Source organism: Phyllostomus discolor, chromosome 5 (genome assembly GCF_004126475.2).
Source record: "Phyllostomus discolor isolate MPI-MPIP mPhyDis1 chromosome 5, mPhyDis1.pri.v3, whole genome shotgun sequence".
NCBI lineage: Eukaryota > Metazoa > Chordata > Mammalia > Chiroptera > Phyllostomidae > Phyllostomus > Phyllostomus discolor.
In genome coordinates this window covers 95,962,267-95,973,238 of record NC_040907.2, presented here as the reverse complement: position 1 = coordinate 95,973,238, position 10,972 = coordinate 95,962,267, and the positions used below count along the sequence as shown (strand labels likewise).

General features: G+C 39.7%; 1 pseudogene; it reads left to right on the top strand.

Moving 5' to 3' along the window:
• The first annotated feature begins 4,309 nt into the window (after positions 1-4,309).
• LOC114496988 lies at positions 4,310-10,342 on the top strand (annotated as a pseudogene).
• The last annotated feature ends 630 nt before the right edge of the window (positions 10,343-10,972 follow it).

Sequence of the window (10,972 nt, the reverse complement as noted above, 5' to 3'; positions counted from 1 at the left end):
GTATCTTTGATTTTAAACACTTCCCCACCCCACCTCCGAAGAATCCTGTTGGTGTTTGAAAACAAATAAGATGCAAGCTACACAAGGGACAGGGGAAAATAAACAAGAACTCCGATTTCCTGAGTCCAAATCATGATTCTGTCACTTACCTAGCTGAATGATTTTTGTCAAGTTACTTAACCTTTCTTTGCTTCCATTTCCTAATCTTCAAAATGGAAATAATTGTAGTACCCCTTATGAGGCCATTTAGAGAATGAAATGGAGTTGTAAATGCTGAGTACTTAGAACAATTCCTGACATATACAAAGCACTTTATAAGTGCTAATGTGAAACTACATGTGCATTTTTAACTTCACAGTCAACTATGAGCTTATTTCAACCTCTTAGTACCAAAGCACATCCTTCTGTGGGAATTATCCAGAGCACATGCAATATTCTCTATTTTTGTCATTGTTGCCTTGGGACAGATTTTTAAAACTCAACTCATCAAACATTATGTAGTTGATTTAGAAAGTTCTCTTAGATCACAGAATTTGTTTGGGTTCCCTTTATGTTTGCCTTTAATTATTTCAATGTACATTATTTCCTATCTTACCTAAGGCTTCAGGCAGATCAACCTTTTTCTAATTGTGCCTCCTATTCTTGATCCCTCTCTGTCACCCATGATTGATCTAACTCTAGGAACAAATTCCCCACTTCCTGTTAACAGTGTTGCATGAATATTTTCATGTTTTTGCATGGTCAGAGCTGTTTGAGCAAAAGTTACTTGCAACCTGGGTTAAAGGATGATTGAATGGCAGAAACTTATGGAAATTAAAGATAGAAACTTCTGGAAAGAATAAAAACATGTCCTTTATAAACATCTACTTATAGTCCTATCTATCTATCTATCTATCCATCCGTACATGCATACATACATCCATCTATCTAAACTATGGCAGGCTAACTTGTTATCATTCAAGTAGGATAACACATAAGGCCCTTCACATTTTCAGACTTAACACTTCCTATTCACCAACACCCATCTGTTCTCCCAAATTCACCTTCTATATGAATCCATCAATGGTTAAAATTATGAATCACTAAAGGACTAATTCCACCATTTTATTTGTTTCCCTAACTTGGTACCCTCCTCTTCTTTTAGAAAAGCACACATCCATAGAGAATTTTAAAAGTGCTCAGAGAACTAAAATGATAAAAAGAAAAGTCAAATTCAAATATTAAAAGCACTGACTACTGTGACTCAGTGGACTGAGCACTGGCCTGGGAACCAAAGAGTTGCCAGTTCAATTCCTAGTCAGGGCACATGACTGGGTTGTGGGCTAGGTCCCCAGTAGTGGACGTGTGAGAGGGAATCACACATTGATGTTTCTCTCCCTCCTTTTCTCCCTCATTTTCCCTCTCTCTAAAACTAAATAAAATCCTTTAAAAGACTCACAAAACCACACTAGTATGGTATTCATTTGATCCCTTCTTAGGGATGATGTCAAGCTGTGAGCACAAGTGCTCACAGAGTCATTCAGGACCCCTTCCATAGTCAGCTGTTCCCTCACTCAATTGCTTCTTGTACAAGGCAAGGATAAGGAAGAGCTTATACTCAGGTTCCTTTAATGTTTATCAAATTTAAAATGGCTTTAACCATCATCAAAATGAAAAGGGATAGGAGCTCCTTCTTTCTTTCTGCTGTGTAGAAATCCATTGTGTAAATGTGCCATACTGTTTTGATACATCCATTTACTGATGGGCACCTAGGATGCTTCCAGCACCTAGCTATTGTAAATTGTGCTGCTATGAACATTGGTGTGCATAGGTTCTTTTGGATTGATGTTTCAGGGTTCTTAGAGTATAATCCCAGCAGTGGAATTGCTGGATCAAAAGGCAGATTCATTTTTAGTTTTCTGAGAAAATTCCACACTGTTTTCCATTGTGGTTGTACAAGTCTGCAATCCCACCAACAGTGCTCCTACCCTGTGCAACAGTATGGGTGGAACTGCAAAGCATTATGCTAAGCGAAATAAGCCAGGCAGTGAAAGACAAATACCATATGATCTCACTTTTAACAGGAACCTAATCAACAAAACAAACAAACAAGAAAAATATAACCAAAGACACTGAATTGAGAACAGGTTGACAGTGACCAGAGGGGAGGGAATTTCAGGGGAAAAGGGGAAGGGTTTGCAGGAACCAGTATAAAGGACACATGGACAATAATAAGGGGGTGTGGAAGTGGGAGGGACGTGGGGAGGCGTGGGGGGGTGGGCTGAGATGGGAGTAAAAGGGCAGAAACTGTACTTGAACAGTTTAAAATAAAATATAAAAATAATTTAAAAAATCAGTAGATAAACAAATAAATAAGACTAGAAAAAAATGAAAGGAACCCATCATATGGGAGAACATATTTGCCAATGATACATCGGACAAGGGTTTGATCTTCAGAATACAGAAAGAACTCATACAACTCAGCACCAGGAAGACAAACAATCCAATTTATAAATAGGCAAAGGACCTGAACAGACATTCCTCCGAGGAGGACATACAGATGGGCATAGGCATATGAAAGAGTGCTCAAAATCACTAGCCATCAGAGAGATGCAAAATAAAACCACAAGGAGATAACACTTCACACCCATCACAATGGTGATCATAAACAAATTAACAAAAAACAAATTCTGGTGTTGTGGAGGAAAAGGAACACTAGTGCACTGTTGGTGGGAATGCAGACTGGTACAGCCACTATGGAAACCAGTATGAAATTTCTTCAAAAAACTAAAAATGGAACTGCCTTTTGACCCAGTGGTTCCACTGCTGGGAATATACCCTAAGAATCCCAAATCATCAATTCAAAAGAATTTATGCACCCCTATGTTCATAGCAGCACTATGACTGGCCAAGTGCTGGAAACAGTCTAAGTGTCCATCAGTAAATGAGTGGATCAAAAAATTCTGCTACATTTATAAAATGGATTATTATGCACCAGAAAGAAAGATGGAAATCTTACCTTTTAAAACAGCATGGGTGGAACTGGAGAATATTATGCTAAGTGAAATAAGCCAGGTGGTGAAAAACAAATGCCATATGATCTCACCTATAAAAGAAATCTAATGAACAAAATAAACTAACAAGAAAAATAGAAGGTACATGGAAACGTGAGACAGACTGACAATGATGAGAGGGGAAGAGGGAGGGGCATAATGGTGGAAAGGAGGGGAAGTGATTAAGTAAAGAACATGTAGGAATGACCCATGGACATGGACAAGAGTGTGGGGATTGACTGTGGGAGTGGGGACTGGGCTGGGTGGAGGAGGGCAAAAGGGGAAATATTGGAATGGCTGTAATAGAATAACAATAAAAATTTTAAAATAAAATAAATAATGGCTTTATATGGGAGCATGGTTTTTGTTGTTTTGTTTTACTTTCATTCTTGCCTTAAAGCCAGAAATCTGTCAGCTCTTACATCTTGGCAGTAGAACAGAATGAGAAGGAATGGTCAGAGGAGAGAAAGAACAAAGAAAGTATTTCACTTTTTCTCCACCTTAAGTTCCTCAGAGCCTGCTTTCTCCTGATATTTTGATTGGTAATGATGAGTTAATAAATGTTTTGGTAAGGAAACAAGCTGATGGACATCCTGCTGTCCTCTGCCCAGTTTTACCCTCAGAAAGAGACCCAGGGAAGGGAGGTGAAGTGGGACCTTCCCTAAAAGGAAGAACAGAAAAGTAAGTTCTTGGGAAGAAGAAACAAGATTGGGGGAGAGAACAGTGGTGTGTGGCTCTTTTAGGAGGGAAAGCTTGGGCAACTTCTCTGGGGAGCCCAGGGAGGTGGGAAGAACCTCAAAGAGGCACAACTGCAAAGACCATTCAGGAGACTGTCACGGACATGGGGTTCCCAGCTCAAACAGATGACCACAAAGATACAGACCACTGTGTACTAAAGAACAGGCAACTCCCTACTACTATATAGCAAGTGGCAGAGGAAAGGTAAAATCTCAGATATGGCTGCCACTGACAAGGCCCTAGAAATTGGACCTTGAGGTCTCACCTGAGTGTGCTGCCAGTGTCCTGCTACAGGGGCTAGCTGGGACTACAGCAGATAGAAGTTCTGGCTACCCCAGCTAAGTGAGAACCCCATATCAGACAGATTTTTATTTAGAAAAGTATTCTGATTTTTCTTGTGCATTGTGGTGTTATAAAATGTATTCCAGTGTCTCACATATATCTCCAAGGAATCAACCTGTATTTTTCCAGTTTGCTTCGTGAATAGGACTGCAGTCATTTCAATAATTCACAATTTTAAATCCCTTTTCTTTCTAACCATGCAAAGAAGAGTTCATGCCCTGGCCTTTTCCTCTGTGAAGGTCTCTGCAAATGCTGGGGTAAGTGGCACAATGGCAGTCCTGTCGGCAACAGGTTGGCTCAACCTGCTGAGTGCTCACCCTCCTTTCTGCTGCTCAGCCACATGCGGCAGGAGGAAGTTACAAAAGCATCGGTGGTCATGGCCAACACCTAGGAAATAAAAGGAGCAGAGTCTTCCCAAGTGTTCTCTGTTTGACTTCAGAAACCACCTCTGCCCTCTCTCAGGAACATGTATAAAGCCACTTCCAGCCTTGGTGAAAAATAAGTGGGTCTCTTTTCTTCAGAACCTCTTTACCCTTAAACTCATGAAGTCCTTCTCCCAAGGGCTGCCCTGTGCACTCTATCCTTCCTTCCTACATCCTCCTTGGAGGTTTGCCAGCATGCATTTGGAATTGCACAACACAAACTGGGAATAAGTTCAACTCTGTAACTAGTTTTGGTTGTTTTATGATCAATACCTCTTGCCTCAGGATCCAAAGGAAAATTACAACTAAATAAGCCCTGTGTTTTTATAAATTGTGTGTGGCTTCCCTCTGACTTTGATCCATTCTCATATGGTACAGTAACTGGGTGTGGTTATGGCCAAGTACATGGTCAAAATATTGTATTAATACTGGATCACACCCTAAGGAAATGACCACAAAACCATCCCCAATGGGCTCACTTTTGCTATCCTACATTGACTAGGAATCTTTTCATCTGGGATCTCATTTTTGCATTCAGGTGCTGGTGCATGTCCCATGTCTTTGGAAGCTGATCTGCCAAGCTGTGGCTTAAGGAGGAGGAGGAAGGAAGTTGTTGGGGCCCAGGAGTAGGACAACACTGCTCTGAACCTCAGAGATTTTTGAGTGTGGTATTTTCTCCACTTTAAAAATGAAGTTCCAGGCCCTGGCTGGCATAGCTCAGTGGATTGAGCGCGGGCTGGGAACCAAAGTGTCCCAGGTTCGATTCCCAGCCAGGGTACATTCCTGGGTTGCAGGCATAACCCCCAGCAACCGCACATTGATGTCTCTGTCTCTCTCTCTCTCTGTCTCTCTCTGTCTCTCTCTCTTTCTCCCTCCCTCCCTTCCCTCTCTAAAAAAAATAAATAAATAAATAAAATCTTAAAAAAAATAAAAATAAAAAATAAAATAAAATAAAATAAAAATGAAGTTCCAGTAAAGGAGAGTGTTAATAAAAGTTACGATTGAGGGTCTATGAAATGATTATATATATTTATATTTACATATTTAAAAATATATACAAATTTATATTAATAAATCCAGTAAAACTTACAAAGGAGGATAAAGCAACTGAGGTTCAGAGAAGCTCAGTTGTCTTATCAGCTAGTGAGTGGCAGAGGACAGGGGCAAACCCAGATATAGTTGATGCAATGTGCTGAACTGCCCTGCTGTGCTGCCTGGTATCAAGCCAGAGTGAGCTAGGAGAGCAGTTTGGAGAGGTTAAAGTGATGCCATGGGGATGGGTGGTGGTGCCCAGGACAAAGCAGAACCTGAAACTGGCTCGGGCCCCCTCCATCTCTTCCAATACATGCTAGTAGATAACTAATAGGGTTCCAAGAGGAGAGAGCAATGCTGGACGGTGTTCACTGCTTTTGTAAGGTTCACTTTGAACCTCTCAAAATCCCAGTCCAGCATAATACCGCAGTATGGCTCTCCCTGGTAATTCCTACTTTGGGGAATTGATTACTTTCCCCCAGCTCTGGAGAAATGCCACCTCACGGACCCAGACAAGTAATGGACTTAGTCTTCATGCATCAGAAGACAGATTCTTCCCCACTTAACCCACATTTTGTTTATTTTTGCCCTGCTCAGTGTGGCTCAGTTGGTTGCAGCATTGTCCCATACGCTAAAACACTGTGGGTTCATTTTCCAGTCAGGGCACATACCCAGGCTGCAGTTCAAATCCCCTGTTGGGCTGCCTACTAGAAGGCAACCATTTGATGTTTCTCTCTTGCACTGATGTTTCTGTCTTCTCTCTCTCTCTTTTCATCTTCTTCTCCCTTCTCTCTCTAAAAGGAATGGAAAATATCCTCAGATGAGGAAAAAAAAATTTAAGTCAACCCACATTTTATATCCCGTATGAAACCTGGAAGTTGGATTTGAGAGCAGGACTGAAACTACAGCAAATAACTTTTGTAAAAAAGATGTCCCTAAATAAGATTTCTTAAAAATAAAGAGAGAAAAATGTAAAGCACACACTTAAGGGGAAGTAATCATTTCTTAATCATAATAATACTTTAAATAACAATCTATAGAAGGCCATTTTCTGTCCCTTTAAAACTCTGCAGTTGGTGGACCCCTATAACCTTCACCTAATACTCTTTTTATGTGTGCGTGATAATAGTATAACGTTTTTATAAAAATTTCCCCTGAGCCCCATGTGCTTTGGGCCACCTTGCACATACAAGGACAACTTGTTGATATCTATTTTATGGCTTTCCTCAGATCAAGTAGACAATGGCTCTGTCTCTGTCTGCATTTTGCCATATTCTGTCACCCTGACTGTGAACTGCTTGTAGCAGGGGTGTGCTCTCAACTCCATACCTCATTTGAGTTCCAGCAATGATTTTGGGCAGGAACTTGATATGTTGCTCAGTCATGTGTAGTGGCTGGATACATCCACACAAGTGGAAAGTTCCCCACTACAATCTGAAGGGCTTATTTCATATCCACTGCCTCCTATCAGGGGTCAATCAAAAACATTATTACCAAAATTTATTGCCATAAATGTGATTACTGGGCTAATTCTTCTAATCCAGAATACTGTGTAACACATAGTAGTAACCTTTGATTTTTAAAATTAGAAAACTCTGTGACATGCACCTCAGGGTAAAAGTTTGAATTCTCACATAATTCAAGGAAGAGGTCAGTATTTTAGAGGAATGATATGAGCAGAAGAAGTGAAGTTTGCTATAAGCAGAAAAGAGACCATAAAGGCCTTGGCCACTTTTAGGACTGGGGCCTTCATTTTGAATGCTATCAGGACCCATTGAAAACACTCAGTTATGCATTTTAGGATATTATCTGAAAAATGAGTTCCAGGCCAGGAAAACTGGAAACAGAGGTAGGAAGCTGCTGCAGTGAGAAGTAAGTTCTGCCAGAACTCAGACAGTGGTATAGAGATAGACAGGAATCAATTGATCTTAGGAAGTTCCTGATGTGAGTATTGAGGCTTCAGAAGAAGAAAAACTTTGTAATAGCTTCTGATCTCTGACCTAGTCAGCTGTCTAAATGATGATAAAAGCACCGAGGCTGAGTGACTGCAGGAGAAGCAACTCTGGTAGGGTGGTCAGATTTTTATGCTTGTGGAACATTTGATGGCAGATGTCCAATAGGCAATCGAATGCCTGAGCCTAGAGCTAAGGACCACATTTAGGGCTGGAGTTTAAAGTATAAGGAAGCCATGATCATATGGGGGCTACCTGAAACAATATGGCAAGATGTGGCTCCCCAGGGGATAGAGGGAGACAAGAAAGAAAGAAGCAGAGGGTGAACCTAGAAAGAGTGCTAACATTTCAGGGACAAGACACTGAGAAGAAACAAATAGAAAGCCACAGTAGGAGCTTCCCAGTCCTGTCAGCATGATGGGAACAAGTGAGGCAAAGTCCCAGCTGGTCTGCACTAGAGGTCTCAGTTTTGGAGCAGAGTGCTCAATTTCACACAGATCTTAGGGGAATGAGTGTAAAGGGCAAAAAAGCTGCATTAACAGCACAGGAATGGAAAAGAGCAAGAGTTCAGGGAGTGGTGGGTGCAGAAGATGGAGGATGAAAAAGTGAAAAAGTGCAAAAGTGTCCCCATAATCAGGTGGGGAGCCTGGGAGAGGGACAGCACAAGCTTTGAGTAGCCCTTCTGCTTGGCCATCCCACATGCTGGAGGTACTCTGAGGATTCAATTTAGAGCAGGACTTGCTCCTCCCTGACTCCGGCTTCCATAACTGGTTTGCAGCTCTTCTCGTGCTTGATCCTCAGTATATGACAGTGAGAGGTCTAGGAGGCTCCATTCTTATGTTCACTGTGTTTGCTGGCTAATCCAAAAATAGTCAGAAGCACCCCTCAGCCCCGAGTTTTCTGTTCCATCAAGAACCCTACAAAGAACCCTAAAGATTCCACAAAAAAAAACTATTAAAACTGATAAGTAAATTCAGTAAAGTAGCAGGATACAAAACTAATATTCAGAAATTGCTTACATTTTTACACACCAAAAACAAACTATCAAAAAGGGAAGCTAAGAGAACAATCCCATTTGTAATTGCATCAAGAAAAATAAAATACCTAGAAATAAATTTAATCAAGGAGGTAAAAAACCTATATATTCAGAAAATTATAGGATATTAAAGAAAAGCTGAAGACACAAATAAATAAAGGCATATACCATGCTCATGAATAGGAAGAATTAATATTATTTAAATGTCCATACTAATCAAAGAAATCTATAGATTCAATGCAATGTCTACAAAAATACCAATGGCATTTTTCACAAAACTAGAACATTTAATCCTCAAATTTTATATGGAGCCACAAAAGACCCTGAATAGCTATGGCAATCAAAGTTGGAGATATGCTACCTGATATCAAACTACACTACTATACTATGGAAATCAAAACAGCAGGGCACCAGCATAAAAACAGATGCATAGATCAATGGAACAGAAGAGAACTCAGAAATAAAACTGCAGCTATATGGTCAATTAATCTATTGCACAAGCAAGAATATATAGTAGGGTAAAGACAGTCTATTCAATAAATGTTGTTGGAAAAATTAGGTAGATACATGCAAAAATGAAATTAGACCACCTTCTTACACTATGTACAAGAATAAACTCAGAATGGAATAAAGAATTAAATGTAAGACCCAAAACCTTAAACTCCTATAAAAATAATCTCTGACATTTTTCTTAGTGATATTTTTTATGATATATTTCCTTAGGCAAGGGAAACAAAAGAAAACATTAAAAATAGAACTACCCTATTGCCCAGCAATTCTACTTCTGGGTACTTATCTAAAGAAATTCAAAACACTAATTCAAAAAAGACTCAAAAAACTGAGGTGAACTTAAGAACAGGAGGCACAGGTTTAGTGGCTGAAGAGGTTGTGGTGGATGCACTGCAATATTTTGACCAAGGTTACAAAGCACCTGGTGTGCAAAAAGCAGCTGTGGTACTGGTGGAAGAAGATATTCTCAGATACCAATATATGAAGAACTACTGAGCTACCTGACAGCCCCAGATTATTCTGCTCTTGAAACACATATTGAGAAATGAATTTGAAAGGCTGGCTGTTCCACAAGCAATTGAATTGTTCAGTATGAAACAATATGAACTTCCAGCCCCTTCTTCAGGTCAGAAAAATGACATTACTGTATGACAAGAATATGTAAACAATTCAAAGACCCAGTTAGAACACCAAGCAATTCAAATTAAGAATCTGGAACTACCTGGCTGGTGTAGCTCAGTGGATTGAGCGCGGGCTGGGAACCAAAGTGTCCCAGGTTCGATTCCCAGCCAGGGTACATTCCTGGGTTGCAGGCCAAAACCCCCAGCAACTGCACATTGGTGTTTCTCTCTCTGTCTCTATCTCTATCTCCCTCCCTTCCCTCTCTAAAAATAAATAAATAAAATCTTTAAAAAAAAAAGTTAAAAAAAAAAAAGAATCTGGAACTAATGTCACAGAATGGATGCAATGCCTGGAAAACATAATGAAGATCTAGTTTGTACGTGAATACTCACAGAAAGAGCTCCAGAAGTGGAGGAAACACATTCAAGATTTAAACTGGTAGCAAAAGAGCACACAACTCACAGCTGGATCTAAATCAGGAAAAATAGAGTCAAATTGGGTATCACTGGTCAGAAAGAATTATGAGATCGAAAGTACTATTGAACAATTAGAAAATGAAGTATTTCAAATGAAACAGCAACATGGAGAGGCCAACAAAGAAAACATCGGACAAGACTTCTGAAAGACAATTAATTCAGAGGGTAGAAAGGAAGGTAAGTTGGGCTTTCACAGAAGATCAAGCACCAGCACTACGGAGGACAACTGCATCTTACAGAATTCATCAGTGGTTAAGTGTTCAGAAACTCTGGAAAGTGGACTGCTATATTTCATTTGTGCATTAGCAAAATAAAAATTCCAACTTGGAAATTAAAAAAAAGATATATGCACCCCTCTGTTCAGTGCACTATATATCTAAGCAATATAATAACCAATTTACCTAAGGCAATATATCCAAGCAACCTAAGTGTCCTTCAGGAGATGAAGAAAGTGTAGTATATGTATATACAATGGAATATTACTCAGCCATAAAAAGAACAACATCTTACCATTGACAACTACATGAATGGACCCAAAGGATGTTATGCTAAGTGAAATAAGTCAGACAGAAAAAGACAAATACTATGATTTCACTTATATGTAGAATCCACTGAGCAAAATAAACAAAGAAACAAAATGAAAAGAGACTCATAGGTACAGAGAGCAGACTGATGGATGCCAGGTGGTATGGGGATGGAGGAATGGGTAAAAAAGGTGAAGGGCTTAAGTACAAATTATGAGCTATAAAAACAGTTACAGAGATATAAAGTACAACATAGAGAATATGGTAAATAACATTGTAATAACTAT